This window comes from Odocoileus virginianus, chromosome 21 (assembly GCF_023699985.2).
Source record: "Odocoileus virginianus isolate 20LAN1187 ecotype Illinois chromosome 21, Ovbor_1.2, whole genome shotgun sequence".
Classification (NCBI taxonomy): Eukaryota; Metazoa; Chordata; class Mammalia; order Artiodactyla; family Cervidae; genus Odocoileus; species Odocoileus virginianus.
Window position 1 is genome coordinate 20,681,281 of NC_069694.1, and position 20,645 is coordinate 20,701,925.

Below are 20,645 nucleotides of genomic sequence, written 5' to 3' on the forward strand. Positions count from 1 at the left end.
CACGGGTGTGTGTGTGCCTGCGTGATTGCGGGCGCGCGCGCGCGGGAGACGTGGGGCACCGGGAAAGGAAAAGAAAAAAAATCGAGACGTAGCAACTATGTGAAAATAATTTCCCCGTGGCTGTACGAGTGGTCTCTGCAAGGGAAAGCAATTTTAGGAATTAAAAATAAAAAATCTTCAAAGAGGCTGGGAGGAAGGCTGGACAGGAGGGTGCGGGGCACAGCGGGGGACATGTGCCTCCTCGCCGGCATCTTTTCTTTTCCTGTGCAGGCTTGGGGCGACCCCCTCCTTAACCACCCACCTATCCGTCGCCCCCTGCTGTCCCGGGGCCCGCGCGGCCCCGCGGGGATGGCTGGCCGCTGGCCGTGGGGGGGCTGCAAAGGTCTGGCGGCGCGGGCTGATTTAGTGGCCGGGGCTGTAGTACAGGCTGTCCCCGGCAGCCGGCGGAGTCAGCGCGCCCACGTGACGGCCCCGGCTCTCCGGTGAGCTCCCCAAACAGACGCACACCCAGCCACACGCGCGCGCGCGCGCGCACACACACACACAAACACACACACATACACACACGCACGCACCCTCGCGCGCACACGCCCGCCCGCTCTGCCTCTGCGCCCTCCATCCCGGCTCGCTCATTCTCTCGCCCTCTCGCTTCCCCTGCGGTCTCTCGCTCTGCGCGCACACACCACACTCACGCACACGCACACACACGCGCGCACACACGCAGCCGGCACAGGCAGCGGCGGCGGCGGCGGCGGCTGCTCAAGTCAGGACGAACCTCTCTAGGTACCTTCTTGAGAAGGCGGCGGCGGCGGCGGCGGCGGCAGCCGGAGCATCCCTCCTCCGCCGGAGAGGGAGCACCGCTGAGAGTTTCCGTTCCCTTTGCCGTTCCCTTCCCCCTCCTTTTATTTTTCGAGAGAATTTCTTCTTCGCTTATTGGTTTAATTTGATTTTGAAAATTTTTGGTTGCTTGTGTGTGTGCTTTTTTTTTTACCACCCCCCCTTTCCTCATTTTATTTGCATCCAGAGCATGGCGGGCTGCGGGCTGTCGGAAGACACCTTCTTCTCTTCCTTCTTTTACAACTACGGCTCCTCCTGGGAAACCCCTTCCAACCAGGTAAGGGCTGGCTCGGTGCCTGGCGGCGTCGCGCCCCGTGCCCCTCGCCGCGCGCTCACTTGGCACTCGGCGGGGAGGCAGAGGCTTGGGAGGGGGTGGGGAGGCTGGGGGGCCAAGTGGGTCGCACCGTCTGGGTCAGTGCCAACCGGCTAGAGGAGGTGTCCCCCTTCCCCCAGCACCAGCTCTTTGGTCTCCAGGGTCTGTCGCGTCCCTGCCTTGTCCAATCTGCCATCCAAACCTTCCCCTTCCAACCTCCCAACCCAGCGGGAACCGGAGAGCGAGGCAGGAGCCGGCACGTTACCCCGAACAACTCCAGGCAAAACCAGGGAACTCGAGCGCAACCTTCCCCAAGTCGCCGCGGGCGCCGCGCCCCTGTGCGCCCGGCGCCTGCCCGCCCTCCAGCTGCGCCGAGGGGCTGCAGAGCTGAGAGTCCCCCGCGACGTGCCGTCCCCCCTCCACTTCCCCCGGGGCCCCGAGCCACCTCTTTCCCTAAAATGGCTGCAATCTCCAGTGGAAGCGTCCCCTGACCCCGAGGAGGGGGTGCAGAGTGGATGCCCCGGTGCCCATGACCCCACGCCTCCCCCGGCGCGCACAAGCACCCCACAAACACACACACTTAACTTTGATGACTGTGCAATGCAGTCCGGCTGCATCGTGCCCTCGACGCTCCCCGCCGCCGGCCTGCAGGTGTGCTTGTCGGTGTGACTTGGGGGGCGCGGAGAAGCTGGGGGTAGACGCCGGAAGGGGGGGCGTGGAAGATGGGTGTTAGCGGGCCACGGGTAACCTGGAGAGACGGGCGTGTGCTCAGGGTCTAGGGGTGCAAAAGCTATTCTGGGAGCCAGAGCGAGAAAGAGAGAGGGGGAAAAAAATGCCTTTTAATTAAATAACTGTTGTAGTCTGCTGCCCCCACCGCTTGTTTGGTGAAAGTCTACAGGCATCTGTCATTTCCAAACTACACGGGGAAGTGGAGCTGGAGTCGAGGAAGGGGAGAGGGTGTGTGTGTGTGTGTCTGTCTGTCTGTCTGTGTGTGTGTACGCGCATGAGTCCAGGCTGGGGAAAGTTAGGGCGGGAGGCGAGGTGAAGGAGCAACGGCGAAAGGCAGCAGCAACTCGGTGGGCGGTCCGGGGCGCGGGGGATCCCCGGGCCCGCAGAGCGAGAGCTGCCGGGGGAGCCTGCCGGAGGGGCGGGTGCCGGGGCGGGGGGCGTCGAGGAAAAGAACTCGGTTCTGCCCGTCTCTCCCGGCCACCGGGGCGTCTCTTCTCCCCAGCTCGCTCGCTAGCCAGGGCGGTTAGCCCGGCTGCCCGCCGCACTCGCCGGCTCTGGCGCGCTCCTTCTCGGGCCCGGGGCGCAGCGCGCTCCTGCGAGCTCCGGGCCAAGAAAAAAAAAAAAAAAAAGCCAACCCCGCAAAGCAAAACAACCGAAAAACGAGCTCCGCCGCCCCCGCAGCACCCTCAGTTTCCAAAAAGCTGAAATCGCCGAATTCGTAGGCGCCGGGCGAAGACCTCGCATCTCTGGCATGGGCTTTCCAGAAAGCGCCGTGGCCATCGAGTGAATAATACATAAGGGTGGCCCGGGAGCCTCGCAGAGGCTCCTGTCGCCGCGGCAGCAGCAGCGGGAGACGGCGGCGAGCTCTGGCCAGACTGCCGGGCTGCCGCCGCGGGTGGGGGCATCTGGGCCGCTCCGGGGAAGCGCGCGGGTCCCTGACCGGGCGCGGAGCTACGGAAGGCGGAGGGGCGGGGGGCGGCCCAGGGGCGTGAAGTTCGAGGTTCGGGGTGAGGCAGCTGGGAAAGGGGGGGCCCCGCTGTGAGTAGAAACTTGGAGGAACTGCCGGGGTGGTCGGGCGAGCGCTGGGTTTGGGTAGCTCGAGGGGGGCCCCGCTGCTCGAGGCCGGCGCTGGGTGCTTTCTCCAGGCCACCCTGCCTTGTCTGGTGGGGTTCGGGTGCTCTCCATTCATTCGTGAGCTGGCTCCGGATTTGCCGAGAGCCAACGACCCCTCCGGCTCCTCAAACTCCAGGTCTCCAGGAGCGGGCGTCCGGATGCCTGCGTGTGTATCTGTGTGTGTGTGTGTGTGTGTGTGTGTGTGTGTGTGTGCGTGTGTGTGTGTGTGCGCGTGCGTGTGTGTGTGTGTGATTGTCGATGAGTCAGAAACCAATCCCAGCTGGTCTTTGAGGACCGAGAGGTCTAGGAAAGGCTTGAGCCACAGTGCATCCCGCACAAGCCCGGCCGGGACTCGGGATTCCTCGGCCGCGCCGCGCCTTCCCCGCCCCCCACCCCGCCTCCCGCAGTCCTGGAGTCAGATGCATTAGGATAAGTTTCCAGACGCGTACCTCCGACCTGCACCTTCCGGCCGAGAAAGTCAGGCACTTGGTTTTTCTCCCAAGGAAGAGAGAAAGGAGACTTGGGTGTAGGGAAGCTCAGAGTGATACAGCTTTACAGCGATGGGAGGTTTGGCAACATTTTTCACGAGCTAGGAAGCAAGTGGTTTGAGAGCGCAGCAAAGGGCTACGGCCGGATTTTGCAAGACAGGCAATCACGTGCAAACTCCTTGGAAACCGAAGGAGGTGGGCGAGAGGGGGTGGTGGTGCGGGGCAGGATTGGAGTAAAAGAAGGAGAGAACCAGAGAAGGGGCGGGGGTGGCGTTTTAAAAAGAAAAGAGGAAAACTATCGGTCTCTTCGGGTGAAGTTAGTTTAACTTAATTTGGAAAAACCTTTTCCCAAAAGGCAAGATCTTTCTTCTGGAAAGGGAAACTCACGTTGCTAAGAAAATCGGAAAGAATTTCTCACAAAGCAGCTGCTTTGTGCAGGGTGATTAGCTCGCGGGCCGGTACTGGGTGGCGCGCTACCCTTAGTGCAGTGAATTGCACGGTGGAGCAAGGGAGGTTATCGGAAATATTGATTGCTTCTTCCAGTGGTGCGGTATGAACTTTAAGATAAAGTACAGAAACAAATGAGAGAGGTACATCATTAGAGAAAGGTGCCCTCAAAGTGCTACGGAGGCTTTAATATCTGGTGGTAGGGGCAGTTATTCAGGCAGTGCGTCCTACCAGGATTTGCGGCTTCTACCGTGGCCCTATCACCGTTTTCAGGGATGAAGAATATATAGGTATAAGGACCTAGTCTCTTATTGATCGCTAGTTTGCATTTTCAGCATTGGAACATGGGCAGAGGGCTTTGAAACCTACTCCTGAACTGTACCTTCGGAGAAAAAGGATTAATTAAACAAAGGCAACCCTAACTCCTATCTTGGGCTCTAGGCAGGACTGCTAGGGGGAGGCCTGGGCCAAATTTGAAAGAGTGAGACTTATTCATGATTTTCACCTGAATTGCTGCCAAAAGGCTTACAAATCCTCCATTACCTAAAAATAGCAATGTTCTTCAAATATAATTTGTTTACTACACCTCAATTAAACATAAAACCCTGTTCCTAGTGTTAGAAAGTGCTTATGAAGGTAAGGGTTCACTGTACTAAAAAAAAAAGTCAAGCTTTTTATTTCTAGATCAATATGATATGCTCTCAACATTTAATACCATGTAAAAGGAGCCTTTTTACAACATCAATAGCAGGCAGGCATGTCTCCCTAAGAAGCTCTTTTCCTGGAATTACAAGGCATTTTGATTGCTTTCATTTTCACAAGAAACATGATTATGACACCTCTGGTTATAAACAAGCAAGTGAAAAAAATAATGAAGATGGGGGTTCTTCATATAGAGACCTGGAAATTTGGGAACAACTGGGGCGTTTATTCATCACTAAACACAAAAACCCAAACCCAGAAAACCCAAACACGAATCACTGCTGACTGGAAGGTTTTTACTTATCCTGTGACATTTTGTTATTAAAGCAGGGGGAGGCTGGGTTGGGGTGAATTTTTTGGAGAGAGCCCAATGTGTATTAGAGCCGAAACTGCATCTGTTACCATTTAAAAACTGGGAAATTCCATCTTATATCTGAAGAGACCATGTTGCAGAAATTTTGCACCCACTTGCCAACGTGCAAAACATACCATAGTGAGAGTGGGGGCGGGGAAGCATCTGCTTAGGTGGAATTTATTTCTTCAATTAGAATGAAAACCCCAATTAAAGTGTGTATGTGAAATGTCTCTGATTTGGCTCAGTGTAGCAGACAACAGACCATTCTTTAATTTACAGTTTCACGCCTAGGGATGGCAGTAGTGCAAGCTTCCAGAACCCAACTCTATCTTTCTAGGTTGTGCTTTTTCAACCTGCAAGTCTCTCCCATGGTTGTTCAAGCTTTCCAACTCCATCATGAAGCTGACCGTGCACTGGTCGGTCCTGCTGGCAGCTTGGACCTGGGTCACCTTCTTTAGCTGTCCTGCTATAAGCCCAGATTGAAGCAGTCCAGATCTATTATGATATTGAAGCAATCAACTGAAAGTGAAAAATGAAGCCAATTAGCTGACTGCTTGGGTGTCCACGAGGGCAGACATCTGACTTTATTCACCCGATTGACCGCTTCTTTAGCTCTGGGTTAGCTTAAACCTGAGTTTGCGAAAAAAGCATCATCACCAGCAGACTTGACTGTGCTTTTTAACTTTTCTTTCTCTCCTGTCCCCTCCCCCCACCACTCCTTCAAATTGCCAGACTAGAAATAGAAAATAGCATCCTTATAAGGACACACACTATCTTCTCAGAGTAGAGAGTGACTGTTTTGAATTCAGCCCTGGACTTTTGTTAGCCAAGACCTGTAATTCTTTATACTCATTCTATCTTTTCAAGCAGGATAGATGTTTCAGTGCAAAATCATTAATGGATTTGGGTAAGTTGTTGAATGTCTGTTTTTTTGGTGGGGGAGGCTGCTTGGCACTCCTTCCATGAATATGGATAGCTGAAGCAGAAGCTGTCCACTGAGGAACATTTCTTTTTTTTTTTTTAGGAACATTTCTTTTATCCAGTCCATGTACTATAAAGAACTCAATATTTCCATCCCCCCCTTTTCTGGGTATTTCTTAATTCCTGAAGTGATAACGCAGCTGAGATGAGCCGGAGCTTGGGAATGTCCTCCATTTCCAAGATTGTTAGAAAGCCAGTATCTTAAAGTTGAAAAAATGTAAACTCGGCTTCTTTTTTTTTTTTTTAATTTAATTCTCCTGAAGATGAATGTATGAACTACAAACTAGTTTTTAGGTACATTTCTATAGATTTACCTTAAATACACTTTTGAAATCTACCTCTAAATCCAGCTCACCTAATTCCACTTTTTTCATCGTTGGATGGATTTCTCCTATGTAGACAGAAAAGTAAAAGAGACTTGGAATAACCCGAGTTTGTTGTGGATCTTCCAGTAAAGGTAGCTTTTTTAAGGCACCAGTTTGAAAATATTGTTCTTTTTTCTGTATAAAGTTTTGTTAGCCTAAAACTTGGGAACCAAAGTACAGTGACAATAGCTCCCGTTTATTAATACTGTTCCAGATAAAGCATGTGACTCATTTAATCTCCACAACATACGAGTACGATGCTTTTATTATTGTTCCCGTTTTATAGATGAAGAAAGTAAGGCATAGAGTTAAGTGCCTTGCCTCAGACCTCAGTGCTAGTTAGGGACAAAACTGGGCCATCTTCCACCTGCAATGCAGGAGACCTAGGTTCGATCCCTGGGTTAGGAACATCCCTAGAGGAGAGCACAGCAACCCACTCCAGGATTCTTGCCTGGAGAATTCCATGGACAGAGGAGCCTGGCGGGCTACAGCCCATGGGTTTGCAGACTTGGACACGAATGAGTGACTTTCACTTAATTAATATATAGCCAGATATAGTTCTGTTTGGGAATGAGGTGGAGTCTTCTCTTTTGGTGAAATCAGCCATAACTACCGGATGCTTTTTTTTTTTCTTCTTGGCGATGGACTAAATGCTTGAGTTTACCATTCCTTTTGGTTTGAATAGTTGATCCAGGTTGAGAGATAGACAGGGTCTTCAGATTGCCAGCTCCCAATAGCAGATAATTACGGTTTAGTGGAGGGCTCTTTCTGAATGTATGTGGGTATCAGGAAAATATAACTTTATAGAAGAAATGTAATTCTAAGATACTTGAATACAATAATTTTATAAATAATCATTTAGATGCACCAAAACCCTAGCTCATAATATATATGTATAGTTATGTATGTGTGTGTGCACATATTTTTGAGTCGTAACTCTCCTTTTATAAGCAAACTCATATCATTTTGGGTTTGTTCTGTATATAGTTGTGCTTGATATTAAGACTGAGATTTACCTTTCTGGTCACGGCCATGTTATAACAGGTGTCTTCTGTACCAATTCATGCACCTAACATTTATGTCCATCATGAACTGATGCCTTTTAGTGGTTCATCCCTTGTATTGTGATCTTCCAAAATATAGTTGTGGGAAGGGGAGGGAAAACATTAAATGTCAGTAGTTACAGCAAGACAGTCTCAACGAAGAGGGCAAAGAGCCCCTCTCTAGTTTCACGTTCCGGCAGCCCTGGCGGAAATGTAAAAGTGCAGGGTTTGCATTGGAATGAGAATGGGGTCACCTACCCTTTGTAGTCATCATCAAGGAAGCAGAACTTCCTCCCCGAGAGAGAGACCATAGGAAATCAATGATCACACTTTGCTGGCGGAGAGGTAAATGTGGACAGCAGACGGCATTAAATCAAAAGGCAGCAGAAAAGTGATTTACTCCAGACGGCAGTGTGGCTTTTTGGTTCCTTCAAAGTATTCACATCTTTGACATAATTATATTAAAATCTTTCTTTCTTTTGAGTTATATTTTTGCAAAAAAAAAAAAAAAGGAAAGGAGAAAATACCATTAGGTGATGTATCGTCTTTTCACTTGAAGGTTGTTTTTTAAGGAAAGCAGAGTGTCTGGAATAGGGGAACTACATCCCCCACTCCCTTCTTTTTTGTTTAAGAATTGACCTGATTTATTAGAGTTGCCAAATTTCTGTTTGTTTGTTTAGTCCATGTATTCCTTGACACAGAAGGGAAGTTTGCCATGGGGCAAGGCTCACCTTGACAAGATGTTGCAAATGATGCTTATATGGGAGAGGCGCAGAGAAGGGGGTGGTGATCCCTGGGGTAAAGGGCAGTATAGATGTGGAAGCTTAATGAAATATGCAAAACCAGTTGTGGGGTTCTAATATGCTGGCCCTCTTTAGCTTGCGATTCTGATTGCTTTGTGAGCACATCTTTCTGTAGATTTGAAATATCGAACTGCAGGTAATAGCTGTGGGGCTAAGAATGTCTGGCTTATATCTGGGAGGAGATGAAACATCCATGTAATCTCTTGCCTGAAAGCGTATTGGAAATTGTGTTAGTTGTGTAACACCGAAACAAAACAAGTCAAAAAAGCACAAAGAAAAGAAAAACTCGCACCAACACCCCCTACCACATTTTGATCCAATTTATTATTTCCAGTAGCAGTTCAGTCCCTAAAGTTAACAATGAATGATTATGATTCTGTAGTTTCGTTTACAGCATAAATTAGCATTTTGTTTTCTGTTACAGCTTTTGAATGAGGAATTATAATGTATAATTTGCTGAAAATAGATGTTATCATCTCTTAGGATGAGAACAACCACATAAACTTGAACAAATGATAAAAATGGAATCAATTACATTTCAAATGGAAGTAGTTTACAAACCTCCAAATAAAGAAGTGGCAGTAGTAGCTGGTTATTGTAACAAATAATTAGTTTTTTTAAACAACATTTATTGAATTCCATTGACGATTTGGTAATTGTTCACAGTCAACGGTAGCCCTCCCTCTTCCAAAATGAAATGTGGCGTGGAATGACTGCATTTTATAAACCACAGTTTGCTTCATTATTTAGTGTTGCAACCAGAATGTATATTTTTTGCAGATGTAACCCTTTCTGAGTAATAAGAAAACAGTGAATTGACTAAAATGATGCCGCCAAGCCTGGTTGGTGACTTAAGATAAACACCCAAGGGCTCATGGGTGAGAGCGATTTCCGTTTGCAAAGAAGGAAAAGAAGCATACTGCCAGAATGGATGTGTGTATCTCTGCGTAAGGGGAAACTTTTAAATGGTTTATCAAATAATAGATGAGGCATCATTTTACATCAGCAAGAATTCATTTCTCTGTCCCACTCCCATCACCGTACTTCCCATACCTTTTCCATCCTGACTTGTTCTTTCTCTGTAAATCTCAGCTCCCTTGCCACTTCAGAAGCTCCTTGTGGGAAGAAATTATGCCTTTTTCACCTCAGGATCCCTCATCATGCCTGGCCTGTTGTGGACAAAACAGATGTGTTAGAAAATGGTTGAAACTTCAGAAAGCTTTTATACCATTATGTGTCCCTTTGTTTATTTTTTATTTCATTTTTTAAAAGTCTTTATTGAATTTGTTACAAAACTACTTCTGTTTTCTGTTTTTGCTTTCTGGGTGCAAGGTGTGTAGGATCTTAGCTCCCTGGCCAGGAATTGAATCTGCACTCCCAGCGTTGGAAAGTGAAGTCCCAAGCACTGGACCCGTCAGGGAAGTCTCTGTCCCTTCATTTATTGTTCTTTGCTCCACCTCTTAGGATAATGAGGACAATTCTACAGTGTCATTTTTGAAATTGGGAGTTTGACTTGGAGAGTAAATGAATCCTGCCTTCATTGAAGCGTCCCCAGGGAAGAAGATTATTGGTTTACCGTAGGCTCACTAGACCTCTTAATTTTTAAAATGAAAAGTTATGAAGTATATACTTAAATTAATAAATTCAGAAAAGATAAGGGCAGAAAAGTGGGGATCTGAGGCATTGTAATTTTAATTTTTTATTTTTTGGTAACTGCTACATGCTGAGTGGATCATTCATTTTTGATTATTTCTAAAAGATTAATCTATTTCTTTAAAGTTAATATGCAAAGAAATATGTTCAACATCACTTTATTTTTAGATCCCACGATTTAGTCTGAAACAAATCAGTGGTGCATTATAAACACACAAGAATGTATCTAATGACAGGAGTCAGGCTGAACAGATGCTAAAAAAGATGCTTCATGTGAAGTCAAGGGAGCTGCGGGAGGGAACGGAAAAAAATCTCTAGAAGTTGGAGGGCTTGTGAGGTGAACACCATAAAGACTTCTCACCCATCAAATATGTGCTTGTGTAGTTCAAAGCAGAAGGGACTCCATTTGCTTCTGCACAAAAGTAGGAATGATGACATCCATCCTCTAGGATGGTTGTTAAAATTAAGTGAGACCTTGGACCTGGAAAGGCCTTTGGTATTGACTAATAAAGAGCTGAGTCAATGTTCAGTCTTATCCATCAGTCCTCAAATATTTATAGAGTCCCTTCTGAGCACGAACTGATATGCTAGCCCAGCAGTGTGCCTGGTGCATAGGAGCGCCTCGGTACATTAGACTGAGTCAATAATAATAGAGTTCTTGCATTGAACACTTACTATAACATTTCAGAAAACTTTCAAAGTGCTTTACGTAGATTAACTCATTTTGTCATCAAAATAACCCTAGAGGTAGGTACTGTTATCAGTGCTGCATATTACCTATTAAAAATGAGAGAGATGAGGTTCAGAGAGGTGAAGTGACTTAACCAAGATCACACAGCCAATAAGAGCCAGTAGGCAGTACAGTTAGAATTTGTGTCTCTCATGTCGAACTTCTGAGCCCATGTTTTCATTTTAACCACCATGCTCGGCTGCCTTAGGTGGATGAATCGATGAGTGACAAGGAAATCAAAGGTGAATAAAAACCTGCTACCTTCAGCAGGAATGTGGCTTTCAGGTAGAGCCTCTCTTCTATGGAGAGCAGGCTCAGAGGTGGATAGTACTTTGAGAAGAGATCAGACAACTTGCTGTGGTCATCTGGATGATGAAGAGTTTCTTTTTGGCTGGAAGAATCAACAGAAAATTTTGAGGAGGCAGTTGCATTTGGTTTGGGCTTTGGAAAACAGAGAATTTGGGCAGGTGAGAATGAGATAGAGGGGACGTTTCAGGTAGAAGGAAAGCACAGGAGGAATTTGTCAAGGTTGAGTTTTTTGGTGTTGTTGTAGTTCTTTTTTCATTCAATGAAATTTATTGGGTACCTACACTTTATTGTATTTGTCCCTGCCCTCAGGAGCAGAGACATAGTAGGAGAGACATAGATCACATAACATATGATATATATATATATATTTAAAATATATGTAATATATATTGCATATAAATTATTTTGTATCTGTCTCTGTATGTATACACATATATCAGTCTATCATCTATCCTTCCTTCCTTCCTTGCAGCTATCAGTCATCTCCTTTAAACTGTGTGAAGTGGCAAGAAAGAAAAATAAAGAATGTTATATATAGAGAAGAAGGGGCTTGCGGGGGGGGGGGGGTCTGCCCTACTCATTATTTCAACTTTAGAAATTCACAAAGCATCTTCCAAGGGTGAATTCACCTCCTCCCACCAGTGATCTCCCTCCCTCTCTCTTGCTTAGCAAAGGGGCAGGGAGCTGGCCGAGTTGGGTAGATGTGAGTTAGTAGTCTCAACAGGAGAGCTGCTTTCCATTCTGTTCTGTCAGGAGCAAGCAATAAAGCTTTCAAATTTAGTTGAAAGTTCAGATCTTTGCATCGGTTAAGATCTGCTCTGTTGACAATGTCAAGAGAACAGTTTAATTAGTAAATCAAACATTAAGTTTTATTTTGGAATCTTATAGCCCTTTACTAGATGGCTAAATTTTTTCTGGGTTAAAATTAATCATCCAAGCTAGAAAGTGAAATAGCCTCTGAAGTTGGGAACATACTCTGAGGCCCATGTAGCAGTGCTAATGAAATCCTTTACTTCTTTCTCCTTGTGATGCCAAACTAAAAGGGTTGCATAGTGTGCAAAGAGCTGGAAAAAAAAAATGTAAAAGAGAGTGGAATCATCTTTACAATGTCAAATGCTTATTGTTTTAGGAAGTAGGACTCCATTGCTAATTGATATTTTTACCCTGCTAGTAACAGATTCATTAGGAATCATTTTAGAATTATTTCCCCCAATTAAACTGATCTTAAAAAACAAGTTTCTAAAAAAAATTCAATGAGTTGATTCCTATTTATGTGCATTAAAATAAATATTGTTTCATCTTACCAAAATTTTCTTTCCCAAATTCATCCTTTTACTGTAAGTAGTAAAATTGAGTATGATGATGTTTTGGGGAGTGTTTATAAACGGTAAAATGTTCTCTTAGTCGTTATCATTATGATGGAAGGAGAGCTTGCCTTCTGAAACCATTTCTTTTTATTACAGTAGCATTGAATACACACCCAGAAATAAAGTAAGTGTTAAATAATATGCATTACACTCACTTAGGTAGTTATTTTTTAAATGTTTGTTTACAGTGATATTAAACATTTGCTTTATGGGGCCTTACTCCAGGAATAATGACGAAATCTGTTTTAAATCTCTATGTCTTCTGTAACTGATTCTGTCATATGACCTCTGAGGGTTTCTCAGAAAAGCATATACTGAGGTCGTTTTAGGCTGATGAGTCTTTCCCAAGCATTACGGAGTTGTTTAAATAAAGTAGAAAATGTCCTGCAATATGAGAGCCTTTAGAATATCCCTCTTTTCAGGAGAATTTTGGGAAAATGCCTATTCTTATATTTGGGCATATATGGTATTTAAGAAGTCTTCATAAATAGTAAGCACTGCTTGAATGCTTGTTGTTCTAATAAGATCTAATAAGGTCTTAATGTCTGCTATATTTAAATAGCTGCAGCTTTTTCTTCGTTGATTTATAAATGCCTTGAGTTTTTTAAAAAAAAAAACATTATTTGGATAACCTGCATATTAAATACAGTGCAGGGCACAAAATATGTGCTAAAATCTTTATTGATCATTTGAAAAGAAAAATAACCTTTGACTCCTTTTGGGAATTTACAGATATCAGCCCCTGTTTCAAAAAGGATCAGAACATAGAGGTAGGAACATTCCTTTAACCACCAACCCAAAAAGGACTTTTGCTAAAAAGAGAGTTTTCTCTTCAAAATGAGGACAAATACTTCTTTTGTTCTGCATTTTCAAGAACAGGGAATACTTTCTTCCTTTATACTTCACTGCCTAATTTAAAAAATATATTTAAACCTGATTTTCTAAGGTACTGTTTTAGAATATCTTATATCTGGAAACTGATAAAAGCATGGTATTAATTTTTCTTATTACAGATATGATACATTTTTGTTTTGGAGATTTTTCTTAGGTTCAGAGAAAAGAGGAAAATCAAGACCATATATATTGCAAACATCTAAAGATAATCACAGATACTATTCTAATGGATATCTTTTCAGTCTTTGTTCTAGGCCTACATAATATTTCATTTTTAAATTGGTATCATGTTTAAGAAATTTTTTATTTTTATTTTTTGTAACAATTTTATAGCCTGATTTTAGATGAATAAATCATAACTAACTTGCCACATAATATTTCATACGCCTCTATGTCCCTTTTACTGTCTCTGTAGTATTTCACTGTATGATTATCAGACCATTTATTTAACTATCTTCCTAAATATTGGGTTTTTGGGTTGTTGACAATTATGGCTAAACCTGGGGCATATCTATGATTATTTCTTTAGGATAACACCCAGTAATAGAACTGCTGGGTGAAAGGACATGCCTTTTTTAAGACTTTTGTGTTAATTGTTTCTTGGCAGAGATGCACTAGCTTATACTCCCAGCAGCAACGTGTCAGATGGAGGCTATTAGGAGATGAGTCCTTGTGTGACAGTATTGTCTTTGTCCATTTGAAAACTTCAAAATAAACCTTTTGAATGACCATGTCAGTCAAGAGGTCATGCTTATAATAATGATGACTTTCGTTCATCTTTAGTTTTTCAGATTCTTTGGGCTGCTAGAATAAAACTCCGGTTATCAGATGAGCATTTGTCCCTCTCTTTCTAGGGCATATTATCTCTCTAAAACCTCCTGGCTTGTGTTCTGTTGTGATCTACAGAGAAAAATCTTTCTTGTTCCACTCATGGAACTACTTAAACTTCAAAACAAGGAATACGTCTAGATGCTAAACAGTATCTCTGGTCATGCCTGAGATAATTCCAAGGAAAGAGGAATGTTGACTGTATACTAAGGCATCATTGTTGCTGGACCCAAATATGACAAATTGGCCTGGACCCAAATATGACAAATCTTAGAGAAATCTGTGAAAACAAAACTCCTATACAAAAGTAATAATGATTCAATTCCCCAGTGAAGGACATTATCATTTCTCTCAGACTGTCTCTCCCCACTGCCTTCATCTGTTGGTCTCCTTCAACCTTTTTTCTATAGGGTTTCTTTGGACCCTTGGTTTATTGCAATATAAATTCCCTTTCCCTAAATCTTGCCTTTGTTATAAGTGAATTCCTCATTAAGAAAATACAATTTTGGGTGGCAGTAGCTGTTTATTCGTTCACACCCCTTAGGCCCAGAGGAGCTGTGGTCGTTGTTACTTCCAGAACATTACTTGGCCACTGTAACACAAAACCATGCAATTTCTATAGCCTCCAGGGAAATTCCCAGAGACTGTATCCTACCTTTCTTCCTGGCCATCTTATCTTCCTGTCCCTTCCCCCTTTCTCCTCAAGGCTCAGGCACTTGGCTAAAGTCTTCCCTCTCCCCCAGCTGTCATCACCAGGGTGATCTTCAGCATTTGTGCATGGAGGATGGACCCAGTGGCTTAGTCTCAGAGTTGCAACACCTCACCTCCCACGATGCTTTGGTGACCCAGTTATCTCGCCCACACCCTGGCCTTATCCTTTGGAATAGCTCTGCTCCTGGAACCTTAAACTCCAGCGTCATTGTACATGACACCAGCCTCATAGCTTTCTGCTCCCTCACTCATTTATTTCCAAGATTGCTGATCCCAGTACTACCCTCCCTTTCTCCCAGCTCATCAGTCATACTTTCCTCTCTCTCTCTCTCTCTTTTTTTAAGCCAGGACAGAAACCATGATACATCACTTTAACTGCTCTCTTGCCAAAACCTCAAAGCCCGTAATCCTTGTCCTTCTATATTTGTCCTCAAAATCCCAGTCTTGGGTCAGTCCAGCCAACTGCCTTGTTTGTTCTACATACAAACTGTTGCAGGCTGTTGGAAAAACCCAGTCACACTAATGAATGTGAATTTTATTGTCCTCAAGTTCAGTGCCACTCACCAAGCTCTGTTGGGGTCATCACTGTATCTGCAACTCCAAACATTGCCAACTCTCCTCAACTCCGCCTACCACTGGTTCCCTTCCCAGGTGAGGATTTGGGGCCACCCACTGTGAATTCCCTCAGCCTTTTGTCTCATCTCTGGACATCTCCATCTTTTCATTCCCCTCTCGTTTTCTCCAGGACTTTGATCCATAGTTGTGGCTTCGTGATTCCATACACTTTGGAATAAATTTATCACTCCCATCCTGAAAAATTCCCCCATCAACCTTTCCTTTCCCTTTAGATGGTGCCTGTCTCCTTCTTTTGTTGGATGGCTTGAAGAGCTCAGATGATATGACTGTACATTTCAAAGTCATGAATTCACAAGACTGAGAGGCTGGTTTCTCTTAGTGGTTCAGTTCCTGGAGCAAAGAGGCAAATAGTGATCCAGGGCAGATAACCTATCTGCCAGCCTCAGCAGGAACCTTGTAGATAAGCATTGTTTCCAAATCCTTCCCTCCTCTCCCACTCTTTCTAATGATCTCTGATAAGGGCTCCACCGTCACTACCGTTATCCCCTCTCCTGGGAATGACTTCATAATTCCCAAATACTGGGACTCTTATTAGTTATATGAAGTGAAGTGCAGTGAAAGTCTCTTAGTTGTGTCCGACTCTTTGCGACCCCACGGACTATACAGTCCATGGAATTCTCCAGGCCAGAGTACTGGAGTGGGTGTCCTTTCCCTTCTCCAGGGGATCTTCCCAACCCAGGGGTCAAACCCAGGTCTCCTGCACTGCAGGTGGATTCTTTACTAGCTGAGCCAGAAGAGAAGTCCAAGAATACTGCAACGGGTAGCCTATCCCTTCTCTAGCGGATCTTCCCAACAAAGGAATCGAACCAGTGTCTCCTGCATTGCAGGCAGATTCTTTACCAACTGAGCTATGAGGGAAGCCCTATTAGTTATGTGTGTATATATACATACATATAGATATTTCTGTGACTCTGTTGAGAAGTTCCTTTGACTTCTGTGGCATCTTCCTGTCCTTCATTGCATCTTCTCCTCTCATTGACTCTCGAGCTTTGCTTGACCTTAAATGTAATGTTCCTGGGATCCCCACCCCGATTCCCCTCCTTTTACTGTATTCCTGCTGTCCTGTGGCAATCTCCTCACCCATGGAAATCAGTCACATATATGTCTTTTAGATTTCTACTTCCAGGCAACATCTCCTTTCTTAATTCCATAACTGTTTAACCAATTGGTTACTTGATTGTCCCAAACTTTCCTGGTGGCTCAGTGGTAAAGAATCCGCTTGCCAATGCAAGGTGCGGGTTTGATCCCTGAGTCAGGAAGATTCCCTGCAGAAGGGAGTGGCAGTCTACTTCAGTATTCTTGCCTGGGAATTCCCAAGGACAGAGAAGCCTGGTGGTCTATAGCCGATGGGGTTGCAAAAAGCATTGGACACGACTTAGTGACTAAACAGGAACAACATGATATTTTAAGCATGGTGTGTCAAAAGATAGGATTCTTTATCCAGATTGTGTTGCTCTTGAATTCCTTATTTGGGTGAAAGACAGTTATACTCATCCTGTATATCAGTTAACTTTTGCAGTATACCAAACCACCCAAAACCTTGTGTCTTCAAACAACAACCATTTTAAAGTGCATAATTATATGGATTAGCAAAGTAGGCTGCAATCAGCTGCGTGGCTCTTCTGCTGGGTCCAACTAGGTTCACTTATGTCTGCAGTCGGCTAGATGTGGATGGCCTCACTCATACATCGGGCAGATGGCTGGCTGTTGATTGGGGATATAGAGATATGAGCCATGTATCCTTGTGTCCATCTTCCAACAGGCTGGTCCAGGCTCATTCCTATAGTAGTGACCACAGGATTCCCAAGAAAAGGAAGAGAGAGCAAGCTGCAAGATCTCTAGAGGTATAGGCTTAGAACTTATAGAACACATCACTTCTGTCTTATTCTGTTGGTCAAAGCAAGTCAGAAGGCCAGCCTAGATTCAGGGAGTGGAGAAGTATATTCTGCCTCTTGATAGGAGGAGCTTCAAGGCCACACCACAAGAACATGCATGTGTATGGTGGATGTTGGAGATGGGGTGAGTGGAAGGGAATTAGAGGCTACTTTTGTCGTTACTAATCTCATGACCCACGTCTGCCAGCATCTCTTGCTTTCTTTCTCCTTTCACTTCTAGTCAGCCATCAAGTTAGGCTGCTTATGCCTTTATGATAACACGCTAATGTGTTCCTATCTTCAGCTGCTGGTCTACTTAATTTGTAAGCTTAACCTCTGTGTTAGTTGGCTAGGGCTGCTGTGCCAATGTACCATGGGCTGGGTGGCTTAAACAACAGAAACTTATGTTCTCATAGTTTTAGAAGTCCAAGATCAAGCTGCCAGCAGTCTTGCTTGCTTCTGAGGACCATGAGTGAAGGACCTGTTTCAGGCATCTCTGCTAGGCTTCTAGATGGCTGTTTTCTCTGTGTCTCTTCATGCTATCTTCCCTCTGTTTGTGTCTATGTCCAAATTTTATTCTTCTCTTAAGGACACCAGTCATATTGGATCAGGGCCCACCCTAAGGGCCTCATTTAACTTAGTCACATCTGCAAAGATCCTGTTTTCAAATATGGTCACATTCTGAGTTACTGGGGGTTAGAATTCCATCATGAATTTTTTTTTTGGTGCCAGATACAATTCATCCCATGTTACTTTCCCCAGCATCCTCTGCCTCATTGTAAAGCAGCATTATGATAGAGCTAGGGCTGAAGTCTCAGGTCCTTTGGTAGTGCTATTTGTGCCAATCGATATATTTTTTGCCATTTTAAAAAAATGTCTCTCTTAATAGACTAAGCTTCATGAGGGTAGCTACACACCTTGTCTTTGTGTGTCCAGCACTTGGAACACAGTAGACCCCCAGTCAACAGTGGTAAATTTGAATGTATGACTTTCAGTTTATGAAAAAAATAAGTAAAATTATCTTTTAATTCGAGACCCTGGGGGAATGATCCTCCAGAAACAGTGATCTCAAATTTGTAATTTAGAAAAGAATGGTGAATGATGTGACTTTAGTGCTTTTGGCTGACTGTGAGCAAGGGAGTGAGACAATTCTAGCCTCCACCCAGTTCAAGTCATGTTATAACGACTGCAGAATGACTGAAGGATGTGATTGAGAGAACTGAACTTGTTAGACCCATGTATGTGGTTATGATACATTCTGTTAACTAAAGAAAGAAGCTGAGACTGTATTGCAGATGACAGCAATGTCAGATGTATTTGAAACAATATGTATTAGCGTTTTCCAGAGAAACAAAACAAATAGACAAACAGTGTATGTATGTGTGTGTGTGTTTTGAGAAAAAGAGAAGTATTTTAAGAAAATAGTTCATACACGTGTAGAGGCCTGGTAAGCCCAAATTTGTCGAGTAGGTTGGCAACCTGGAGAGTTGCATTGGAACCCCAAAGCCGTCTGATGGTAAATTCTTGTACAAGGAGGTCAGTCTTCGTCTATTTAAGGGCCTTTAACTGACTGGATAGGACCCATCCACACTCTGGAGGGTAATCTGCTTTACTCATGGTCACCAGTTTAAATGTCAATCTCATCTAAAAAGCACCTTCACAGACACATCCAGAATAATGTTTGGCCAAATATCTGGACCAGCCAACTTGACTTATACAAATTAACCTGGTTCCATGAATATAATGACCAGAATGTAGGCAGAGGATTGGACAAAATAAATAATAGGAGAGACTCTTGTTGAAAATGCCATGAGGGTCTTGCCTGATTAGATGTTAGCCAGCATTTGAAAAAGATGTTCTGTAATCTAAAAAGGAGTATTCATATGATTTTCTGTAGCTTGAGTAGAAAATATGATGAGCCCTGAGTGTTTAAGAAAACTTTAAAATCCTTATTTTATGATGAATTTAATTCCAGTTGATAAGACATAACACAAATATGGCTACCGTATTTATTTTTATGCAAACATGAAATCAAAGTTTATGCTATATGCTGAGAAGGAGTATTATAGATTAAACAAAATCATGAAAATCAAAGTATTATTTGCTGAGAAACCCAAGTTGGAGTGCTGATTATTATAGCTTAGTTATCATCCTTTACTATTACTCTCAGATCTACTTGTGATTCTAATCAAATCCCGTGTAGTTTCTTGTCTTTAAACAGTCTCAGAAGAGTTATGAAAAGAAATAATTATTTTCTTAGACAGTTTTTGGATTCTGAGAAAGTCTTTCATAACAGGAGAGGCCTTTGTGGGTGGTCATTTAAGAGGCAATAACAGGCATGAAGCTATATTTCCATTAAATCTTAAAAACATTTACAAGGGTGAGGAATTTGGAACAAGCTATTTTTTTCTTCAAATGGCCGAATATTCAGATGATGAAATACTGTCTTCAAAGATGTCTGTAGGCATCTGGCCCAGACTTAATATGCAGTGTTTATGAAATCAAGGGAAGCGAGAAAGGTTACTTGTAATGATGAATTCCACACCGTAGTTATTAATTCTGTCATCATTTTTACTAGTGAGTATAATTCAGCCTTCCGATTTCTCCATTTTTACTGGGAAGGAAAGAATCTCTGCAACATTTGCATCTTCTCAGGCAGATTTGTAAAAGGATTCTGTGTGGCTTCAAAGTTTTGACCTCTCCAGATTGAAATCTATCCATATAGAAGCTCTAAAAGGAAACCTAAGTAGAGTGGAATGGTGAAGGCCTGGCATTTTATAGTCAGCTCTGCAAGTTTTCTGATCTGTGAAATGGACATTATAACATCTGCTTTCCGAGGTTATTGTAAGAGTTATATAAGATAATACAAATGAAAAGCTTAGTGCTCATGTGGGGTACATTAGAAGCTTCAATGGTGATGTTAGTATTTAAGAAGACAGAGAGAGACAAGTGCAACTAGGTGAACAGATGCTAACCAGGATTACAAGAGACAATTTTGGGGAAACCATCATATCCAGTTGACCTTATTTTCTCTGTCCCCTTCTGTGTTTGTCTCCACAGAACATGTTGGTAATGGTAGGTTTCACTAAAATATTTTCTAGAGACAAACATATTTAGTCTTTTGCTGGGAAGCCTTATGCCCTAATAATGCATACGAGTCAGATCAGGTCTAGAAGTTCTGTTGTCTTCTTCCGATTTTCATTTTTTTTTTTTTTCCTTGTTTGCAAATAAAATGGAAAAAAAATTGCTCATTTATTTTCAGGAAATACAAACATGTAATACCAAAGAAAATTAGAAGGTAAAACTCCAGAATAACATGATTCCTCAGAAAATACAATCCAATTATAGGAGACAGGTAATATCCAGTTCTTTTTTTGGTTGACCTGTAATAAATGCAGATTGCATAGGTATTTAACACAGAGTGGTATTTCAAACCCAAATGGTGACTATTATTTCCATTATCAGGG

General features: G+C 43.6%; 1 protein-coding gene across 4 annotated transcripts in view; it reads left to right on the forward strand.

The window, feature by feature from the left end:
* Nucleotides 1–534: 534 nt before the first annotated feature.
* Nucleotides 535–20,645, forward strand: part of PPARGC1A (PPARG coactivator 1 alpha) — a 694,460-nt gene continuing 674,349 nt past the window's right edge. For 2 of the 4 annotated variants that reach the window (XM_070452082.1, XM_070452083.1), the window contains exons 1-2: nucleotides 535–783; nucleotides 1,025–1,114. The gene's annotated coding sequence lies outside the window, so the exon portion shown is untranslated. Of the gene's footprint in view, nucleotides 1,115–20,645 lie in introns of all 4 variants that reach the window. The other 2 variants (XM_070452081.1, XM_020913305.2) reach the window with 2 other exon arrangements.